At 41.2% G+C, this 20,931-nt stretch overlaps 1 long non-coding RNA gene across 2 annotated transcripts in view; it reads right to left on the minus strand.

Moving 5' to 3' along the window:
• LOC145717771 (uncharacterized) overlaps window positions 1-20,931 on the minus strand; it is a 384,058-nt gene that overhangs the window by 188,264 nt on the left and 174,863 nt on the right. The gene's annotated exons all lie outside the window — the stretch shown is intronic.

Below are 20,931 nucleotides of genomic sequence, written 5' to 3' on the forward strand. Positions count from 1 at the left end.
ATGGGTATTAAGGAGGGCACGTACTGCATGGAGCACTGGGTGTTATAGGAAAACAATGGATCGTGGATCACTACATCAAAAACTAATGATGTATTGTATGGTGACTAACATAATATAATAAAATTAAAAACTACAAAAAAAAAGAAGTTCATAAATAAAATATTTACAAATGCAAAAAAAAAAAAAAAACCACAAATCCCTCCTTTGCTGAACTCCCACAAATAGAGCAGATAAAAATGGAGTTGCTCTGGGTAAATTGCATGAGGGGACACTGGTAGAGTGGATCCCAGCTCTTCCATTGACAAGTTATGTGACAAATATTGACCAAATCACTTAATCTCTAGGCCTTAGTTTCCCCATCTGTAAAAGGAGGGAGTTGGATTCACTAAAGTCTGTGAATTCTAAACTTGGCTGACGATCACAGGCCCAGGGGGATCTTGTTAAACTATAGATTTCAGGCCCTTCCTCATACTTTATGAATTATAATCCCCAGGGAAGAGGACCCAGGAGTCTGCACTGTAACAAGCTCCTCAGCAGATTCTCCTTCATAGCCTAGGTCAGAAGCCCTGCTTGAGAAAATGTTCAGTGTCCAGGCTGGCCTATGAAAATCCACATACAAGAAAATACCATTAAGTTCTGAGGAAGAATTCCAAGGAGATGGAGCCTGAAGAGGCTACTCATTTGTTTATTCATTCACACGTTCCAACAGTGTGAACCGTTCTCTCTTGGCTGGTTTCTGTACTGGCCCCAGAAACACAAATATGACTAGTAGAGAGTCCTTGTTCTTAAGAATCTCAAAGTCTATTTGAGGACATAGGTGTGTAAAGAGATTAGCACAATGAAAGTGGTAGGTAGTTTAACAGGGAGAGGAAGAGTACAATGGGAACACAAGGGAGACAAGCTGCAAGTACGCATCAGTATGGCTAGGTCATACAGGCTAAATCAAGAAGTACTCAGGAAGAAGCTGTTCACCATGGCAGAGGCTGAACTGTACCCTGTAGACAATGGAGGGCCATTGAAGGGTTTTAGGCAAGAGAACATGATCCAATTGATATTTAGAAAAGATTCCTCTATCTGCTGGGTGGTGAAGGGGTTTGGAAGGAGCAAGGGAGACCAGTAAAGAGAAAGATGCCATTAGACCACAGGAGAGACCACTGGGGCCTGAACTAGAGCATTGTTAATTTACCACTGTATACCCTAGAACAGGGTGGGGCACATGGAAGTGCTTGTTAAATGAAATAGGCCAAGTACTGTTCCAAGCATCTTATACTTGTCTTGTTTAATTCCCGTAACAATCCTACAAGGTACATACCATTAGTATCATAATGCTTATTTTAGAGTTAAAGAAACTGAGGCACAGAGAAGCTAAGAAGTTTGTCCAAGTGACACGGTAAGAAATTAGTACAGATAGGATTTGAACTCAGGCAATCTGACTCCAAAAGCCATGTTCTTAACTGCTTTACTCTGCTGACTCCCTAATAAGTTCTGGGAAATTCACGTGGGAAGGAGGGAGGGAGGATGGAAAAATGAATGAAGGGGTAGATGGGTGGGAGGAAAACAGAATAGGCAGGGTTTGTCAGCAGGGTGATGGAGAGTAAAGGGTTAAGGATGATACCCAGTTTTCTTGCTTAGATAGCTGGGTATATAATGGGTAAGTATATTAATCCATTTTTTTTTTTGATGAGGTAGAAGCCAAGACTCAATGCTACAGGGCAGTGAAGGAGTAGAATAAGGTACTGCAGAGAGTGTGAACGGTGCCACCAAAGGCTGTGTTAAGAAAATGCTGGGCAGCTCTTTGGCCTCAGGAGTTTGCTTCAGCAGTGCCCAGTTGTCAGGAAGGGAGACAGAGCATGGCAACAGATGATGTCAACAATATTACAAAACTTATTCTGGTCTCGGGCTTCTGAAAATGAGCTCAATTAAGAATTGTGGTAGAGGGGCACCTGGATGGCTCAGTCAGTTAGCAGTCGACTCTTGATTTTGGCTCAGGTCATGATCTCAGGATCCTGGGATTGAGCCCTGCGTAGGGCTCCCTGCTCAGCGGGATGTCTGCTTGAGGATTCTCTATCTCCCTCTACCCCTCCCTCCCCCCATCTCTCTCTAAAATAAATAAATCTTAAAAAAAAAAAAAGAATTGTGGTAGAAACACATATAGGGCAGGGGCCAAAGAGAAAGCATAATGTTATATGCTACTTCCTTAAAGCTCTACCAACAGTTTCCTCTCCCCTGCCAAGGCACTACTTAAGAGATGTTCTGGCAAGTTCCCTGGTGGTACTCACCTAAGTGGCTATGGTGCAAGTAATGGGGAACTAGGGTAAAAGTGGTTTATGAGTCCAAAGCAAATGCCAGTTTACAAGACTTGGCTTGGGAAGTCAGCTTCCCCAACATCCCCAATCATCAGACCTTAAAGTAACTATGGACACCGATCTATAGGTGGGGCCAGGGTTTGGTGCAGAGCAAATCCAACTTTTAAGGCCACTTCTTAAATTTTAGCCAGCATCAGAACCCCCTGGAGGGCTGGTTAAAACAGAGTGCTCAGCCCTACCCCCAGGGGTTCTGATTGAATAGGTTTGGAGTGGGCGGTGTTTCTTTTTTTTTTTTTAAAGATTTTATTTATTTGAGAGAGAGAGAGAGAGAGAGAGAGCACATGAGAGGGGGGAGGGTCAGAGGGAGAAGCAGACTCCCCGCTGAGCAGGGAGCCCGATGTGGGACTCGATCCTGGGACTCCAGGATCATGACCTGAGCCGAAGGCAGTCGCTCAACCAACTGAGCCACCCAGGCGCCCGTGGGCGGTGTTTCTAATAAGTTTCTAGGTGATGTTGATAGTCCTGGGACCACTCTTTGAGAACCACTGACTAGAGCAGTTACTAAACTTTTTGGTCTCAAGGCTTCTTCCCATTCTTAACAATTATTGACAATTTCAAAGAGGTTTTGTTTGTGTGGGTTATATTTCTATAGGTACCATATTAGAAATTAAAATGGAAATTTAAAATATATTTTATTTAAAATAACATTAAACATATTACATGTTAACACATTTTATGAAAATTGACTATTTTAAAAAACAAAAAAGTGAGTAAGAAAAGTGGCTTTGTTTTACATTTTTGTAAATCTCTAATACCTGGCTTAATAGAAAACAGCTGGATTCTCTTATCAGCTTCTCTTTGTTCTGAAACTTATTTATTTTTCCAGCTTTATTGAGATATTACTGACATATAACATTATGTAAATATAAGGTGCACAACACGATGATTTGATACACATACATATTGTGAAATGATTACCACAATAAGGTTAGTTAACACCTCCATCACCTCACACAAGTACCTTTTGGGTGTGTGTGGTGATAACATTTAAGATCTACTCTGATAGCAACTTTCAAGTATATAACACAGTATTATGAACTATAGTCATCATGCTACACATTAAATACCTAAAACTTACTCAACTTATACCTGGGAGCTTGTACTCTATGACCAATGTCTCCCCATTTCCTCCACCTCACAGTCCCTAGCAACCACCATTTTACTCTGTTTCTATGAGTTCACCTTTTTTAGGTTCTACATGTAAGTGAAATCATACAGTATTTATTTTTCTCTGTCTGGCTTATTTCACTTAGCATAATGCCCTCCAGGTTCATCTCAATTGTCAAAAATGGCAGGATTTCCTTCTTTTTTATGACTAAATAATATTATATGTGAGATACATATATATATATAATCACATATATGCTTTATCCATTCATCCATTGATGGACATTTAGTTTGTTCCCATGTCTTGACCATTAGGAATAATGCTGCAATGAATATGGGGGTGCAGATATCTCTTCAAGATACTGATTTCACTTCTTTCGGATATGTACCCAGAAGTGGGATTGCTGGATCATATGGTAATTTTATTTTTAATTTTTTTGAAGACCCTCCATACTGTTTACTATGGTGGTTGTATCAATTCACATTCCCACCAACGGTGCATGAGGGTTCCCTTTTCTCCACAGCCTTGCCAGCGCTCACTATCTCTTGTTTTTTTTCTAATTTTATTTCTTTTTTAAGATTTGATTTATTTACTTGTGTGTGTGTAAGAGAGAGAGGGAACACAAGCAGGGGGAGTGGGAGAGGGAGAAGCAGGCTCCTGCTGAGCAGGGAGCCCGATGTGGGGCTCGATCCCAGGACCCTGCGATCATGACCTGAGCAGAAGGCAGACGCTTAACTGACTGAACCACCCAGGTGTCCCTTTAACTTTATTTTTAAGTAATCTCTACACCCAACGTGGGGCTCAAACTCATGACCCCAAGATCAAGATCATGTTCTACCAACTGAGCCAGCCAGGTGCCCCCTTGTCTTTTTGATGCAGCTATTCTGACAGGTGTGGTTCTGATTTGCATTTCCCTGATGATTAGTGGTGTTGATCACCTTTTCATATATCTGTTAGCTATCTGTATATCTTCTTTGGAAAAATATCTATTCAAGTCCTCTGCCATTTTTTTTAAAGATGTATTTATTTATTTGAGAGAGTGGGTGCACAAGTGAGGGGAGGGGCACAAGGAGAGACTCTTCAAACACCCCGCTGAGCGGGGAGCCTGATGCGGGGCTTGATCCCAGATCCCATGACCCATGAGATCACCACCTGAGCAGAAACCAAGAGTCAGACGCTCAGCTGGCTGAGCCACCCAGGCACCCCTGCCCATTTTTAAAATCAGATTATTGGTGCTACCTTCTGCAGCACATATACTAAATCAGATTATTGGGGAGGATTGTATTGATTTGTATGAATTCCTTATATATTTTGGATATTAACCCCTTATCAGATAAATGATTTGCAAATATTTTCTCCCATTCCATGGGTTGCTTTTTCATTTTTTTATTGTTTCTGTTGCTGTAGAGAAGCTTTTTATTTTAGTTTGATGTTGTCCCACTTGTTTATTTTTGCTTTTGTTGCCTGCATTTTTGGTGTTATATCCAAAAAAATCATTGTCAAGACCAATATCAAGGAGCTTTTTTTCTCTGTTTCCTTCTAGGAGTTTTATGTTTCAAGTCTTACATTTAAGTCTTTAATCCATTTTGAGTTAATTTTTGTGCATAAGACAGGGATCCAGTTTCATTCTTTTGCATGTGAATATCCAGTTTTCCCAGTATCATTTATTGAAGAGATGATCCTTTCCCCATTGAGTATTCTTGGCTTCCTTGGCAGATATTAGTTGACCACACACACATGGATTTGTCTCTAGGCTCTCTATTCTGTACCATTCGTCTGTGTGTCTGTTTTTACGCCAGTACTATACTATTCTGGCTATTATAGCTTTGCAATATAGTTTGAAATCAGGAGATGTTATTTCTCCAGCTTTGTTCTTCTTTCTCAAGATTGCTTTGGCTGTTCAGGGTCTTTTGTGGTTCCATACAGATTTTAGGAATTTTTTTTAATGGCTGTGAAAAATGCCATTGGAATTTCAATAGGGATTGCACTGAATCTATAGATAGCTTTGGGTAGTATGGACATCTTAACAACAGTAATTCTTCCAATCTGTGAACAAGGAATATATTTCCAGTTTTTTGTGTCTCCTTCAACTTCTTTCATCAATTTCTTATAATTTTTAGTGTACAGATCTTTCACCGCCTTGGTTAAATTTATCCCTAATTAAAAAACAAAACAAGGGGGCGCCTGGGTGGCTCAGTCGTTGAGCGTCTGCCTTCGGCTCAGGTCGTGATCCCGGGGTCCTGGGATCGAGTCCCGCAGACGGCTCCCTGCTCAACGGGAAGCCTGCTTCTCCCTCTCCCACTCCCCCTGCTTGTGTTCCTGCTCTCGCTGTGTCTCTCTCTGTCAAATAAATAAATAAAATCTTTAAAAAAAACAAAACAAGGGATGCCTGGGTGGCTCAGTCGGTTAAGCATCTGCCTCCCACTCAGATCATGATACCAGGTCCTGGGATCAAGTCCTGCATAGGGCTCCCTGCTCAGCGGGGAGCCTGCTTCTCCCTCTCTCTCTGCAACTCCCCCTGCTTGTGCCCCCTCTTCTCTCTCTCTGATAAATTAATTAATTAATTAATTAATTAAAAAAATGAACAAGAAAAAAAAGAGACAAACCAAAAAAAGACTCAACTATAGAAAACAAACTGATGGTTACCAGAGGAGAGGTTGGGGGGGGTGGTGTGTGAAATGGGTGAAGGGGATTAAAAGCACACTTATCATGATGAGCACTGAGTAATAATCAGAATTGTTGAATCACCATACTGTATACCTGAAACTAATATAATATTGTATGTTAACTACACTGGAATTAAGAATTAATTAATTTAATTAAAAATAAAGATCAAATTAAAAAATTCTTAAATTTATTCCTAAGTATTTTATTATATTTGATGCTATTATAAATGGATTTTTTTCTTTACTTTTTCAGATAGTTCATTGTTATCATATCTGCTTCTGATTTCAATCTGTGGCAATATGTTGTTATCACTAATGTATATGAAGGAAATCTGGTCTCATACAAATATGTGTTTTTGGAAAAGAGAGCAGCATTTTAATTACCTTTTGAGACAATTGTGAATATTCTTCTTTGATATTAAACCAGAACTCAGCAAGTGATAGTTTCTTAAAGGTCATCTGCAATGTGGAGTTTGAAATCATATCAATGAACTTTACATACTCTGTTATACCAAAGTCCATTGATCTACCTTGTATTTTTTTAAGATTTTATTTATTTGACAGAGAGAGAGAGAGAGAATTCACGAGCAGGGGGAGGGGCAGAGGGAAAGGGAGAAGGAGAATCCCCACTGAGTGTGGAGCCAGACATGAGGCTGGATCCCAGGACCCCGAGATCATGACCTGAGCCAAAGTCAGATGCCCCACCAACTGAGCCACCCAGGCATTGTTGTATTTTGCATTGATCTTTGATTCATGCATGCTATCAAAATATTGTACACTGATCATTTCAAAAATACTGATTTCTGAGTTGTGAAGATCTTCCAAATATTTTCACTTTTAATTATACAATATTAAAAAAAAACACATTTGTTAATATCATCACCAGTAGCATCAGCAAACTGTTTCACTGCTGGGAAACTGTCAAGCTCACAGTGGTGGACACAGTTGTCCAAAAATTCTAATTTTGCTTGAAAGCTCCAATTTCATCATTGGCAACAAGTACTGTCAGCTGTTTTCCTTGTAGTGACAGACTTACTTTGTTCATTTTTGAGAAAATATCTGCCAAATACCCAAGTCTGAATAACCATAGTTTTTCCATCAGTTGTCCTTTTAAGTGAAAAAATGGTCTTCCATGGGAAAAAAAGTAGCTAGTTCAGCATGCAATTCAAACAATTGCACGAGTGCTTTTCCTCAAGACAACCATTGCACTTCAGTGTGCAGAAGTGATTTATAAATACAAGTACTTAAGACTCGAAATTTAATAAAATGAATATTTTTTTTTACTGCTTCATCAAGGACATTCTTAAAACTGTTTTCTTCCCCCTGTGAGTGGTGGTAAAGTCTACAATGACTGCTAGCACAGCTCAGTGCCACTGCCTTGATTCATGCTAACATGTCAGAAGCTTTATCCACTGTTGCTTTTGTACCTTTAGTGCAAATGTCAACACAGTGAAAAAAGGCATATAATGTCTTAGTATTATCATAAGAATAGTTTTGGCTTCACAAACCCCATGAAGGGTCTTGGGACCCCGAGTCCATGGTCCTTGTTGGCAGAACCACTGGGCAAGTGCATCCTGCATCCAAAGTTTTATTTCATTCACTCATTCCCTCACTCACTCACTCAAAAACATTCATTAAATACCTGCTGTGTTCCAAGCCTCCCAGAGCATAGTTATGTTTTCTACCATTACAATCTGCTATCCAGATCAAATTGAGAGGCTAGAACTAAAACAGAACTCTTCCTCCATACTTGTATGGGGGGTGGGGGTCCACTTAGGTAATTGTAAGGGTGGTATTTCCCAATACAGCCTTCTCTACCCAGACCCAACATAGTCTCACGCTATTTTGCACTGACTCAAAGATATCATGCCACTCACTCAGGTTAAACTGACTTTATGTAATAAAGTAAGTCTATATGTTTTGTATATATTTTATGTATTATATATATATGTATATATGTACTTTATATATGACATATACTTGTATATACTTTATATATGCTATGTAGACTATATATGGATAATCTACATACTTGAATCATCAAAAAATAGGAATATTTTTATAGCAATTACAGATGTCAGTTACCACACAGTATTGATATGTTTCTTTCAGAATCATGCATAGCGAAAAAATAAATAAATAAAATAGTGCATAGTAAGTACTTTATAAGTACAAAACAAAATACATATGTCTCAGGCACTAATCTAAGGACAAAGGTCAGTTTAATCTCACTCTTCTGTGGCATATTTGGCATAAAGCCTCATGCCTATTGCGGCACCTGGCTGACTCAGTTGGTAGAGCATGTGACTCTTGATCTTTGGGTTGTGAGTTCAAGCCCCCATGTTGGGTGGTGATTACTTTTTTTTAATTTTTTAAAAAATATTTTATTTATTTATTTAATGAGAGAGAGAACAAGAGAGCACCAGCAAGGGTAGCAGCAGAGGGAGAGTGAGAAGCAGGCTCCCCGCAAAGCAGGGAGCCCGATATGGGACTCGATCCCAGGACCCTGGGATCATGACCTGAGCCAAAGGCAGATGCTTAACTGACTGAGCCACCCAGGAGCCCCAGGTGGAGATTACTTTAAAAAAAAAAAAAGCCTCATATCTATTAATGATGGCTTACTGCAATTAAGAATATATCTGAAAATCGGGGCACCTGAGTGGCTCAGTGGGTTAAGTATCCGACTCTTGGTCTCAACTCAGGTCTTGATCTCAGGGTCATGAGTTCAAGCCCCACATTGGGCTCTATACTGGGCATGGAGCCTACTTAAAAAAAAGAATATATCAGAAAAAAAGCTGGACATCGATTTTTCAATTAGTGTGACAGAAGGCTTAAAACCTATCATAGTAAGCCGCAACCAGTCTTTATTATAAGAAACACACCTCCAAATTCCAGAGTCTTCTAAAGTCTTGATGACAAGCTTTCTATGCTTGCTTCTGTTGTAAAATTTTTTGTCATTAGATTTTCCCCTTCCGTCCTCCTTGCCTCCCTCGCCATCTGATGCAGCTGCATAAAGCCCATCCAACTAGTTATTTTTACACTTACAGTGAATTATATTACTTTCAGCAAAGGGCTGGAATTTTTCTATTAGTGCAAATGTGAAGTACATCTTGCACATTGTTAATACTCTCATTATCGATACCTAGTGTTTCATTAAAATAAGGAAACATTTAAGTACAAATCCAGGAAATTCTATTCTCTGGGGCAATGCTCCATGGTCCATTTGTTCTGGAGTGGGATAAATGCTCAAAGTCGCAAGGTATCATCAAAAGTTTATTTACATTCATTGTCTGCTTGTTTCCCACACAAATATATTCTGTGTTTAAAATGTATAAAGCCGAGCCAGGCCTTCTCACGCTGTTTGCAGTAAAATATGGCTTACCACGTCTCTCTGAGGAACCACTGACAAATAGGCTCTTGTTGTCCAACTTTCGCTCTGCTGAGGGTAATGATTCAGTGGTTCAGAAGGTTAATTCCTAGAGATAGTGTTGTCTTTGGCTTGAACAGATGTTGGTAGTGCTTTAATGTGGTTATCAAACTGGGCTGCCCTTCATTCTTTGCTCTCGGGAGCCCAGGGCATTGTTCCACAAGGCATTCCTGCCCCCCTCTATGGAGATCCAGCAGAGCTGAACATAGCACAGCATTACTCCTGCCAGCAGAGGCTCCTCTGGGGCCACTGTGGATATTGACAATATGCAGCACAGAAACTGATAATGCCAGACTTGATCTTGAAAAGATCTGCAAATATTTGTAAGTGCATAAAGATTAGACTGTCTTTTGATGCTCAGATGCAATAATCTGTAAAACTACTCATTCATTAAATGTTCAAATCCCTCAATAGCTCTATGGACTGGCCTCTCAAGGTTTTACTATATGCTCTAATATCTTTTTTGTCCATATCAATCTCCAAAATGGAATAACTGCCTGTATAATCAGGATGTTTGTGCTCACCAAATGGAATCAACATTGGGCAAGAGTCCAAATACCAAGCAAGTTCAATTTTGCTGGTGCTCATATGTAATGACAAAATCCACTGTCACTAGCTGAGTGCAAGAGAGAATCCCCTAGCCTAGGAGATCATTTCCACCCAAGCACAGATTCCTATTTTTCTGGCAAATTGCCATCAATGCAATGCCACTGAAATGGTGGCATCCCAAGAGCACAGTGCTGTTTCAAAATCAAACTTGTGGGCGCCTGGGTGGCTGAGTCGGTTAAGTGTCTGACTCTTGATTTCAGCTCAGGTCATGATCTCAGGGTTGTGAGATCAAGCTCCGCATGGGGCTCTGCACTGGACATGGAACCAACTTAAGATTCTCTCTCTCCCTCTCCCGCTGTCCCTCCCCCACCTCACCCTCTCTAAAAGTAATGATAAAATAAAATGGTTGTCAAAAAATAAAAAAAATTTAAAAAATCAAACTCGTGGTGGTCGACAACTTATTATGTGTGCTTAGGCACTACACAAAAAGAAATACAAGAATTTCCTGCTCTCATGGAATTTAGTCATGTTGGGGAGCCCAGATTTACATCTACGAAACAATTCAAGAGCAATCAGCAGCAGGAGGAAAATGACTTAGTGTCATAACAAATGGTATGGTTCTGGGCAACAGATGCCAGGAAGGAAAGTGATGGTGATAGTAATTGATATTGATATTCAAATATAGCTTTATTGAGGTCTTACTCTGAGCCAACACTGAGTTATGCACCAAGGATACAAAGATGAGTAAGACAGTCCTGTTCTCAAGGAGCTCACAGTCCAGTGAAGGAGACAGACCTGTAAACCAATCATTGCAGCATGACAGATAAGGGTTAAATAGAAGTCTGTAAAAAATTCTGGAGGAGCCCAAAGTAAGCAGGACTAACTGAGTGCGGGGGTGCGGGGGGGTGGTCGGAGAAGAGTCACAGAGAAGTATGCATCATGCAAGGCTTTGAAAGGCAAGTAGTTCTTCAGGATAATGGAGGAAGGGAATGATAAGCAGAGGGACTTGGCGGTATGAAGCATCCTGGCCTAGTTAGGAAAGTGAGAGACTTAGAGTTACTGGAAGTAGTTACCCTATTCATAATTTTAACAGATAAGGTAAATGAGGTTCAGGGAGGTTAACTCATTTGTCCTAAGGTCCCACAACTGGGAAATGATAAAGCAAGAACTCAAGTCTACATCCATCTGATGCCTCTGTGGTGCTCTCAATCAGCAAACTGCCTTCATAAAGACCCGGAAACAGGCATGAGTCAATTCACAGCATCCCTAAAACCCTTCTGTGGTACGAATTGGTAATAAATTCACTTCTACATAGGATATAACCTGCAAAATCCCACAGCGAGGGAATCTACTTAAGATTTTGCATATTTCATTGCAGAAATGTTAATTTTCAACATTTGCACCATTGTTTTGGATATATTTGGATATGGTCAAAGGAAAAGAGAATATCTACCTGGAAAAGAGAAGAAGGAAATGAGAAGAACTGAATCATTAACAACTTTATTTAAACTGCAAGCACCTATAGAACACCCCATCAGGACAGGGACCTCAGCAAATTAATCTGTCAAGTAAGCCTCATCCTTTCTCTGAGCCTTGGTTTCCTCATTTGTAAATCAAGTACACTACACTTACTTGAAACACAAAAAACGTATATTCTTACTCAACATATGACACAAAACTGAGAAGAAACATTAAATAAAAGAAAAACCTTCTCTAGGGAAAGGGATAAGGGCAGAAAGGGCCTTGGTTTCCCATCTCAAAAGTTGAGGGATTGGTCAGGAGGCTCCCTGGGACTCCACTCCATTCTGACACTCTAGGCTTCCACAGTTTTAGATACGTTCGGTTCTCATGAGGTCACTGCCGTCCCCTAGGGGACATTCACCAGAAAAACTGGAGGGCACTTTTGATTGGTACAGTGACTGAGTGAGTCACTACTGCCATTGAGTGGTTGGAGACCAGGAAACCAGACACAACCTCAAATGACAAAGAATTGCCCCACATGACCTTTTTTCACCCCTGGATTCATAAAACTATACATATTTAAAGTGTATAAATGTGGTGATTTGATATCTGTATACATTCTGAAATGATTACCACAATCAAGTTAATTCACACATCCATTCCCTCACATAGCTACCTTTTTTTCTTTTTCTTTTTTTTTTTCGGTGAGAACACTTAAAATCTCCTCTCAGCAAACTTCAAGTATACAGTTCAGTGTTGTTAACTACAGTCACCATGCTGTACATGACAACCCCAGAACTTATTCATGTTATAACTGGAAGTTTGTACCCTTCGACCAACATCTCCCCATTGCCCCTACCCCTCACCCCTGGTAACCACCACTCTATTCTCTGTTTCTATGAGCTCGGCTTTTTTTTTTTTTTTTAGATTCCACATATAAGTGAGATTATACAATATTTGTCTTTGTCTGACTTATTTCACTTAGCATAATGCCCTCCAGGTTCGTTTGTTCCAAATGGCAAAAATGTCCTTTTTTGTGGTTGAATAATATTCCACTGTATAATCTTTATCCATTCATCCACTGACACACTTAAGTTGATGCCGTGTCTTGGCTATTGTGAATAATGCCGCAATGAACATGGCGGTGTAGATAGCTCTTCGAGATACTGATTTCATTTCCTTCACATATATATTCAGTCATATGATTGCTGGATCATGTGGTAGTTCCATTTCTAATTTTATTTATTTATTTACTTATTTATTTAGAAAGAGCACGAGTGGGGGGGCAGAAGGAGAGGGAGAGAGAAAATCCCAAGGAAACTCCATGCTGAGTGCAGAGCCCAACACAGGGCTCAATCCCATGACCCCGAGATCATGACCTGAGCCAAAATCAAGAATTGGATAGTCTGGGACGCCTGGGTGGCTCAGCCATTAAGCGTCTGCCTCCGGCTCAGGTCACGATCTCAGGGTCCTGGGATCCAGCCCCGCACCGGGCTCCCTGCTCAGCGGGAAGCCTGCTTCTCCCTTTTGCACTCCTCTGCTTGTGTTCCCCTCTCTCACTGTCTCTCTCTGTCAAATAAATAAATAAAATCTTAAAAAAAAAAAAAAGAATTGGACAGTTAACTGACTGAGCCACTCAGGCACCCCTCTAATTTTTTTAAGTTTTATTTATTTAAGTAATCTCCACACCCCACGTGGGACTCGAACTCATAACCCTGAGATCAAGAGTCGCATGCTCTTCCAACTGAGCTAGCCAGGTGCCCCTCCGTTTCTAATTTTTAAGGAACTTCCATACTGTTTTCCACAGTGGCTGTTCCAATTTACATTCCCACCAAGAGTACGGCAGGGTTCCCTTTCCTCCACACCCTTGCCAGCACTCATCTCTTGCCTTTTTGATAATTGCCATTTTAACAGGTATGAGGTGATATCTGATTGTGGTTTTGATTTGCATTTCCCTGATGATTAGTGATGCTGATCACTTGTTCATGTGTCTGTTGGCCATTTATATATCTTCTTTGGAAAATATTTATTCAGGTTCTTTGCCCATTTTCCAACTGGATTTTTGTTTTGTTTTGTTTTTTGTTTTTTTTTTTGTTTTTTTGCTATTGAGCTATATGAGCTCCTTATACATTTTAGATATTAATCCTTTATCAGATGTATCACTTACAGATATTTTCTCCCATTCTGTGAGTTGCCTTTGACTCTGTTGATTGTTTCCTTTGCTGTGCAGAAACTTTTTAATGTGATGTACTCCCACTGGTTTATTTTTGCTTTTGTTGCCTGTGATTTTGGTGTCATAGCCAAAAAACTCATTGCCAAGACCAATGTCAAGGAGCTTTTTCCTTATGTTTTCTTCTAAGAGTTTTATGGTTTCAGGTCTTAGATTTAAGTCTTTCATCCATTTTGAGTTCATTTTTGTGAATGGTGTAGGATAGGGGTCCAGTTTCGTTTCTTTGCATGTGGATATCCAGTTTTACCAACACCATGTGTTGAAGAAACTATTCTTTCCCCCACTGCTCTCACACATGACTTGTGAAGGTCTCATCAAACTTTCATGTAGTGGGAAGGCCTTTTTGTAACTATTGGAATATTGAACCTAACTTCCTCTTACATATACACTGGTTTTAATAGACACTGCATTTTCCAGGAATGCAATGGTGCATATATCCAGGAAAGATTGCACTATACTTTGTTTAGTTCAGTACTTTACCAAAAGCTGCCCACCATTTCAAAATATCACCAGCTGTGAGGGGCACCTGGGTGGCTCAGTTGGTAAGCATCTGCCTTTGGCTCAGGTCATGATCTCAGGGTCCTGGGATGGAGCCCTGTGTGGGGCTCCCTGCTCAGCAGGGAGTCTGCTTCTCCCTCTGCCCCTCCCCCTCATTTGTGCGCTCTTTTTCTCAAACAAATAAATAAAATCTTAAAAAAACATCACCAGCTGTGATAACGCTTATGGTATTTTGGTAATTTGGTCACTGATACACAGTGCAGCACATGTCTATGAGCTCTGCAGGCAGAGCTATTACCTTCACACTGAGTCTACACGTAGGCACAAGCATCCAATGACTTCATTACATCTCATACTATAGTTGAGTGTGAGCCTTTGTACATGGAAAACCATTTTATTACAATTACTTTCATTCTATATTCCCTTTATATTACAGTTAGAATACTTTGTTTCTTTATATTTAATTATGAGTGTAAGTACATTATCAAAATGATTCTCAAACTTTATTGTGCATATAGACCACCTGGGGATCTTGTTAAAATACAGAATCTGATTCAGTGAGCCTGAGATTGGCCCAAAATTCTGCTTTTCTAACAAGCTCCCAGGTGATGCCCATGATGCTTCTGGTCCATGGGCCAAATTTGAGTAGTAAGGGGCTATCTTATCAATGCATTTATTTTCAGGGTTTCAAAACAGGTGTTTCACCCAAGGGGCATGGGGTCTGACGCGGTTCAGAACAAATGCATTAGGCAGAAACTCAGAGATCTGAAAACACTTGAGGAAATGGGGTGAAAGGTATCATTTCTCCATGTATGGTCTCATTAATCTTTGTAGCAGCCCTGTGAGACAGGAATTATTATTCTCCAATTTCCAGATAAGGAAACCAAGGCTCAGAGTGTAAGATATCAAAGTAATAGTACGGTAAGATGAAAAGTCCAAAGCCAAGACTTGAACTCAGTTCTGTGCAACTACAGAGCCCTTGCTGGGTCCTCAGGAGAAGCTTCTTGCTCAAGGATTCATGTCCTTGTGCTCTGTCCAATTGCAAAATCCCCAAGACACTAAATTGCCCAAACAAGACACATTCTGTTGCATTCAGCAGGTAGGAATTCATGAGTTCCCTCCTCTGCCCACCTGCTGGGCACTGGGCTGGGCTGCCTGGCCTGAGCCCATGGAGCCATACTCCATTTCTGGACCTGTCACCCTCTCTTTGCCATAGGTAGAGAAGGCTGCTCAGTCCACTAAGGTTAGGACTCCCCTTCTTATCCCCTTGCTTTCTACCCATAATGTAGAAAAGAGTTATTTCAGAGGAAGAAATTGAGGCCTAGACAGCTTGTGCCACTTGCCCAGCTCAGAATTGGCCAAGCAGAGACTGAAAGCAGTTCAGTCTGCCTCCAGAGAACATGCTCCCCACTTTTACATTAGGAACATAGGGCAGAAACAGAAACTGGGGCCTCGCTTTTAAACAAAACTTCCCTTTCCAAAACCCACTTGTTTCTCCTTTGCTGAATGTCCAAAGGGGCTGGAAGAGACTTGAAAAGTGTCTACCTAATGTCTGAAAAACCTCTTAATGGGTTAAAAAAAACAAACAAGAGCTCCATGCTTAAGTTTCTATAAAGTCAAACACCTGTTGTAATTGTTTGGGTTCTTTTTTATTATTCCCATAGAATTAGCTGATGGGTTGTTGGCACTATTTAGATTGACCCATGGCTCTTGTGATTCTGTGCCCATGATTCAAAACCAAAAAGGACATAAAGGTAAGAGATTTTGACAAAAGGTCTTTCTGAGTTCAGTTAAATTAACCATCTTCCAGTTCCTGAGAATAGATGGGGAATAAAGTGGTGGAGAGCTGCCCATTGCACAAATCCAGGGGGCATGGGACCCATTGTATTATGCCCTAGGGGTGCCAGAAAATGCTGTCTCCTGGAGTTGTGCCATGTGACAGCCTTTGGTAAGCTTCAAAAAGCCTGGTTCCTGGGCAGGATAAGATCCATGTTTTGTGGAGCCTAGAGTTTATCTAGCTGAGGATGGCCCTTATAAAGGATGAAAATTTATAAATAAAAAATAAGGGACAGGGTTCTGTTCACCAAAAGATGTACTGTAACATTCATATATATTCCTGATAGCTCCAGACTAGAATCTACTCAAGTGAATAAATAAAGCATAGCACATCTTCAAACTGGAATACGATACAACAATAAAAAAAGAACAAGTTGCTGACATGTGCCACAATAAGGATGGACCTCATAGACATCCCCCTTGGAACAAAAGAAGCCAGATACAAAAGAAGATAAGCTGTATGATTTCATTTGGAAACATGGGAAAACCAAGAACCCACGCTAGTGGTTATCTTTGGGGTATAGTGACTGGAAGGAAGCAACTGCAGGATTTCAGGGGTGCTGGTCATTTTGTGATTTTTTTGATCTGAGTGCTGCTCACCCAGATATATTAGTTTATAAAAATTCTTTGAGCTGTATCCTGATGATATGTGTACTTTTCCTCATTTTTTTCAAAAAATTTTAAAAGGTAGAGGGCCTAGGAAGAGGTCTATGTTCTGATCCACCACAGCCCTGGGACAATTAGTAAGACGGGTACAGCTGTTCCCTTCAGTGTCCATCCCTCACAGCAGTACCAGGAACAGAAGAAGGCTGGGAGCCTACAGGCTGGCCTTTGGAAGAGGGCTTTGAAGAACCCCAGCTCTGTCTTAGGCTCCCTGTTACCTAAGGCCTCTAGTGGAAGCATCTCACTTAGGCCTGCCCCTCCCGGAAAGTCCCCTTTATTCTGAGTTTTCTGAGCCCTGTCTTCATTCATTCTCCCACCCCATAAGTACAATACTGATCTGTTCCATGGCCTGTCCCCACAGGCCACTGCTTTCTGCTCCCAGGGATCCCTGAAGACATAGGCCATAAATAACAGGTAGAGCTAACGGTGGGAATTCAGAACTCTTGGCAGGCAACTGAGGGAGTTTTGAGTGCAAACACCAACACTAACGACAGCTAATACTAACAATTAACTGTATGTCACATATTGTTCAAAGTGTTATAAGCATTAACTCAATGACTACTCACAATAACCCTTGGAAGCGATTTGCTATTACTACCATTTTCCAAACGAGGGAATTGAGACTTGGAGAAATAAAAACTAAGACGACTAATAAGTGGGAAAGCTTGGATTTGAACTGGGTCTTATTAGACTCCAAAATCCGTACTCCTAGCCACTTCGCTCTGCTGCTACAAGCACGAAAGGCACTATGTGTCCAGCCCCATTTCCCACTGCATTTCTACAAGCCCCATGGTCTGCTCTCATTGCAGCCCCAGCTGTCCCCTGCCCCAAAGAAGCAGGAGTCCAGGGGCTGCTATACAGTAGAAATACAAGCTCTATACAAGGTATACAGCTTGCTAAACACAGGCAGAACACAAATCTGAATCTAAAAGTACTCTCAAAATAGAACAAAAGCATCACGAGTGCCTTGGTGGTACGGGGGCCTCTCTCGCCTGTGAGTACATATATGTGTATAGGCTCGTATATCTACATGAACATGTAGGTGCTTGTGTGTGTGGTCAAACGTGTTGTGTCTGGCCACAAACGTTTCGGTGCCTGTATCTGTATATGTGTGTGCATTTCTGTTCCAGTGAATGTGTGGATTTAACTGGTGTGTGTGTGTGTGTGTGTGTTTAGGTACATGTGTGCATACGTGAATGTTCTACGGTTGTACATACGTGTGGTTGTACATATTGTGTATCAGTGCCCACGCGTCCGTGCTAACATTTGGATGAGTACATGCGTCTAGACATCCGCGTGCTACCGGTGTGTATAAGCAGGTTCTCCACACATCTCTCTGAGTGAGGCAGTGTATTTGTATGGCTGTATTTGTCACTGTGTGCCTACATGTTTGTGTGTCTGTGCATTTGCATAAATGTTCGTATGCACTAGGTTTCTGTGTTTCTGTGTATGCTTATGTGGGTGCATGTTTGTGCACATGGGGCTCCAGTTCATAGGTATATGCATAACACCTACACATGTACATGACCATGTTTATGTGTGCTTGTGGGCATATTTCTTGCTTGCTGTATCTGTCCACACAGATCTGCAGCACATGTCTATGAGCTATCTAGACATAAATCTGTATGTTTGTGTGTACAACATCCACATAAATATTTACATATATCTGTATGTACCTATAAAACACACCCAGCTGCATAAAAATCCCTAGCTTGGGATCTCATTTCCTCACGCCATACTGCTGCAAATCACACCCACTCATTTCTTGAAGATTTTTCACTCCTGGCACACTGTCACTCCTTCCAACATGACTCCTGCCTCAATTCCTAGCAATTGCAAAATACACACAAAGGATTCTCCCCACAACCTGGCCTCTCAGTTCCTTGAACTCCCCCCACCAACATTGCATCCTTGACCCTACCTCAGCCACTCACTCCCACAGGCATACTTTTATGTATTGGTTATCTGTTGCTGCACAACAAACCATTCCAAAACTCAGTGGCTTAACACAACGACAATTTATTATTTCTCACGATTCTACAGATTGGTTCTTCTACTGGTCTCACCCGTGCTCACTCATGCCCCTGATGGTTGGATGGCCCGGCCTCTCTCCATGTGATCTTTCATCCTCAAAGTATTGTGTTGTTTTGTTTTTTTGATGTGGTGGTGTCAGCATACCAAAAAAGCAAAGCAGAAGCCCCCAGGCCTCTTGAGGCTGAGGCTCAGAGATAATACACCGTCACTTCCTCCTCTTTCTCATGGTCAAAACATGTCACAGGGTCAGTTCAGGTTCAAGGGACAGGAAAAACTCCAATTTCGATAGGAGGAGCTGCAAAGAACTTGGAGCCATTTTTAAGCAACTACACCTAGGCCTGGCCATGATCAGCAACTGCAAATCGTCCACAGTCTCAATGTCATAATCACCCTCCCTGATCACCGCCTCCTATCTTTTCACCTCAATCCCTCTTACATTACAAATCCAGGAATCTGTTAACCCCACTGAGACCTCCATTTCATTGATCCTACCACCTTCTCACTGTCTACCTATCCGACGCCCTCTCTTCTCTTTACCCAGCTTAAATTATTTTGGTCACACATTAGAATCTTTTGTGGCACTTACGTAAGCAATCATCCTCGTTAAATCCCATGCTTTACCTCCTCTGTGCCTGCACCTGTGTACCTGAACGGAGCTGGGGAAAAACCACAATGATTCCTCTGCTTTCACTTTAAATTCATAACCACTAACCTCAGGTGGGATGTTAAACTTGCCCCCAAACCGCGTGATAGTCTCTAAGTCTATTCATTCTGAGAATCTATTTGAAGAACATAGCATGCTTTCTTCTCTAAAGAGCCACCCCTATGCTTAGCTGATGACTTTGCCTCCTGTTTCTCTGAGAGCATTTCAGCATCTTTGCCCATATATGCTATTTTCTCTTCTGTTACTAGGGAGGAACATTATAGGCTCCTAGCTGAGATTAATCTCTCCACCTGTACATGCAGTCCCATTCCTTCTACCCACTCAAAGCCATGCCTTCAGTTAATACCTCCTTTTCTCTACTCCATCATTAACTTTCCCCTCTCTACTGGATCCTGCAGTTCTGAGCCATTCCAATCATCTTACAAGCACACCAGGATTTCTCTCAATAAAAAAAAAAAAACTCTCTTAACCTCACTTCCCCTCCAACTCTTGGTTCCATCCCTTTGCTCAGGGGTTATCTATACTCCCTGTTTTCCTTTTCTCCATTTCTTCTTGAATCCATTTCAATCAGGCTTTCTCTCTCACCATTTCACTCTGAACTGATCTACTCCAGCTCACCTGCGACCTCCACATTTTCAAATACAAGAGTCAGTTCTCACACCTCGTGTTATTTGACTCATCAGCAATACTGATGGTGGCTCAATTGATCAGTCCTAGAAACCCTTTCTTCACTTGGCTTTCAGGACACCACACTCCACTCTCCCTCTTTTCTTATTTTCCTGACCACCCTTTCTCATCTCTTTTGCTGGCTCCTTCTCATCTTCTGACTTAACTTTGTGGTGGCCTCAGGGCTCAGTGTTTGAACCTTTTTTCTTTATTTATACTCACTCCCTTGGTGATTGTATCCAGTCTCGTGCCTTTAAATAACATTTACTCTCCAACAATTCACAAATATGTTTATCCCCAGATCAAACTTCTTCCCTGAACTCCAAACTTGCACACTCAAGTACACACTTGTGTCTCCACGTGGACATCCAATTGGCATCTCAAACTTAACATGTTCAAAACCCAGCCTCCAATCTTCTAGCATAAATCAGCTCCTTCTATAGTATTTGCCATCTGTTAGTGGCAACTCTGCACTTGTGGGTGCTCAGGCCAGATGTCTTAGAATCATCTTGACTCCTCTCTTTCTCTCACAACCCTGATCCAATCTATCAGCAGATTCCTCTCTTTCTCTCACAACCCTGATCCAATCTATCAGCAGATTCTGTTGGCTTTACTTCCAAAATATATCCAGAACCCATCGCCTCAGACCACTTCCCTTCTGATCATGGCTCAACCCACCATTGTGTCTTGCCTGGACCACAGCAGTAGTCTCCTAATTCGTCTGTGAGCTTTAACCTTTGAGTAGCTTCAGATTATTTTCAAA

The sequence above is a fragment of the Leptonychotes weddellii genome, chromosome X, assembly GCF_054177405.1.
Source record: "Leptonychotes weddellii isolate Sample4059 chromosome X, ASM5417740v2, whole genome shotgun sequence".
Taxonomy (NCBI): domain Eukaryota; kingdom Metazoa; phylum Chordata; class Mammalia; order Carnivora; family Phocidae; genus Leptonychotes; species Leptonychotes weddellii.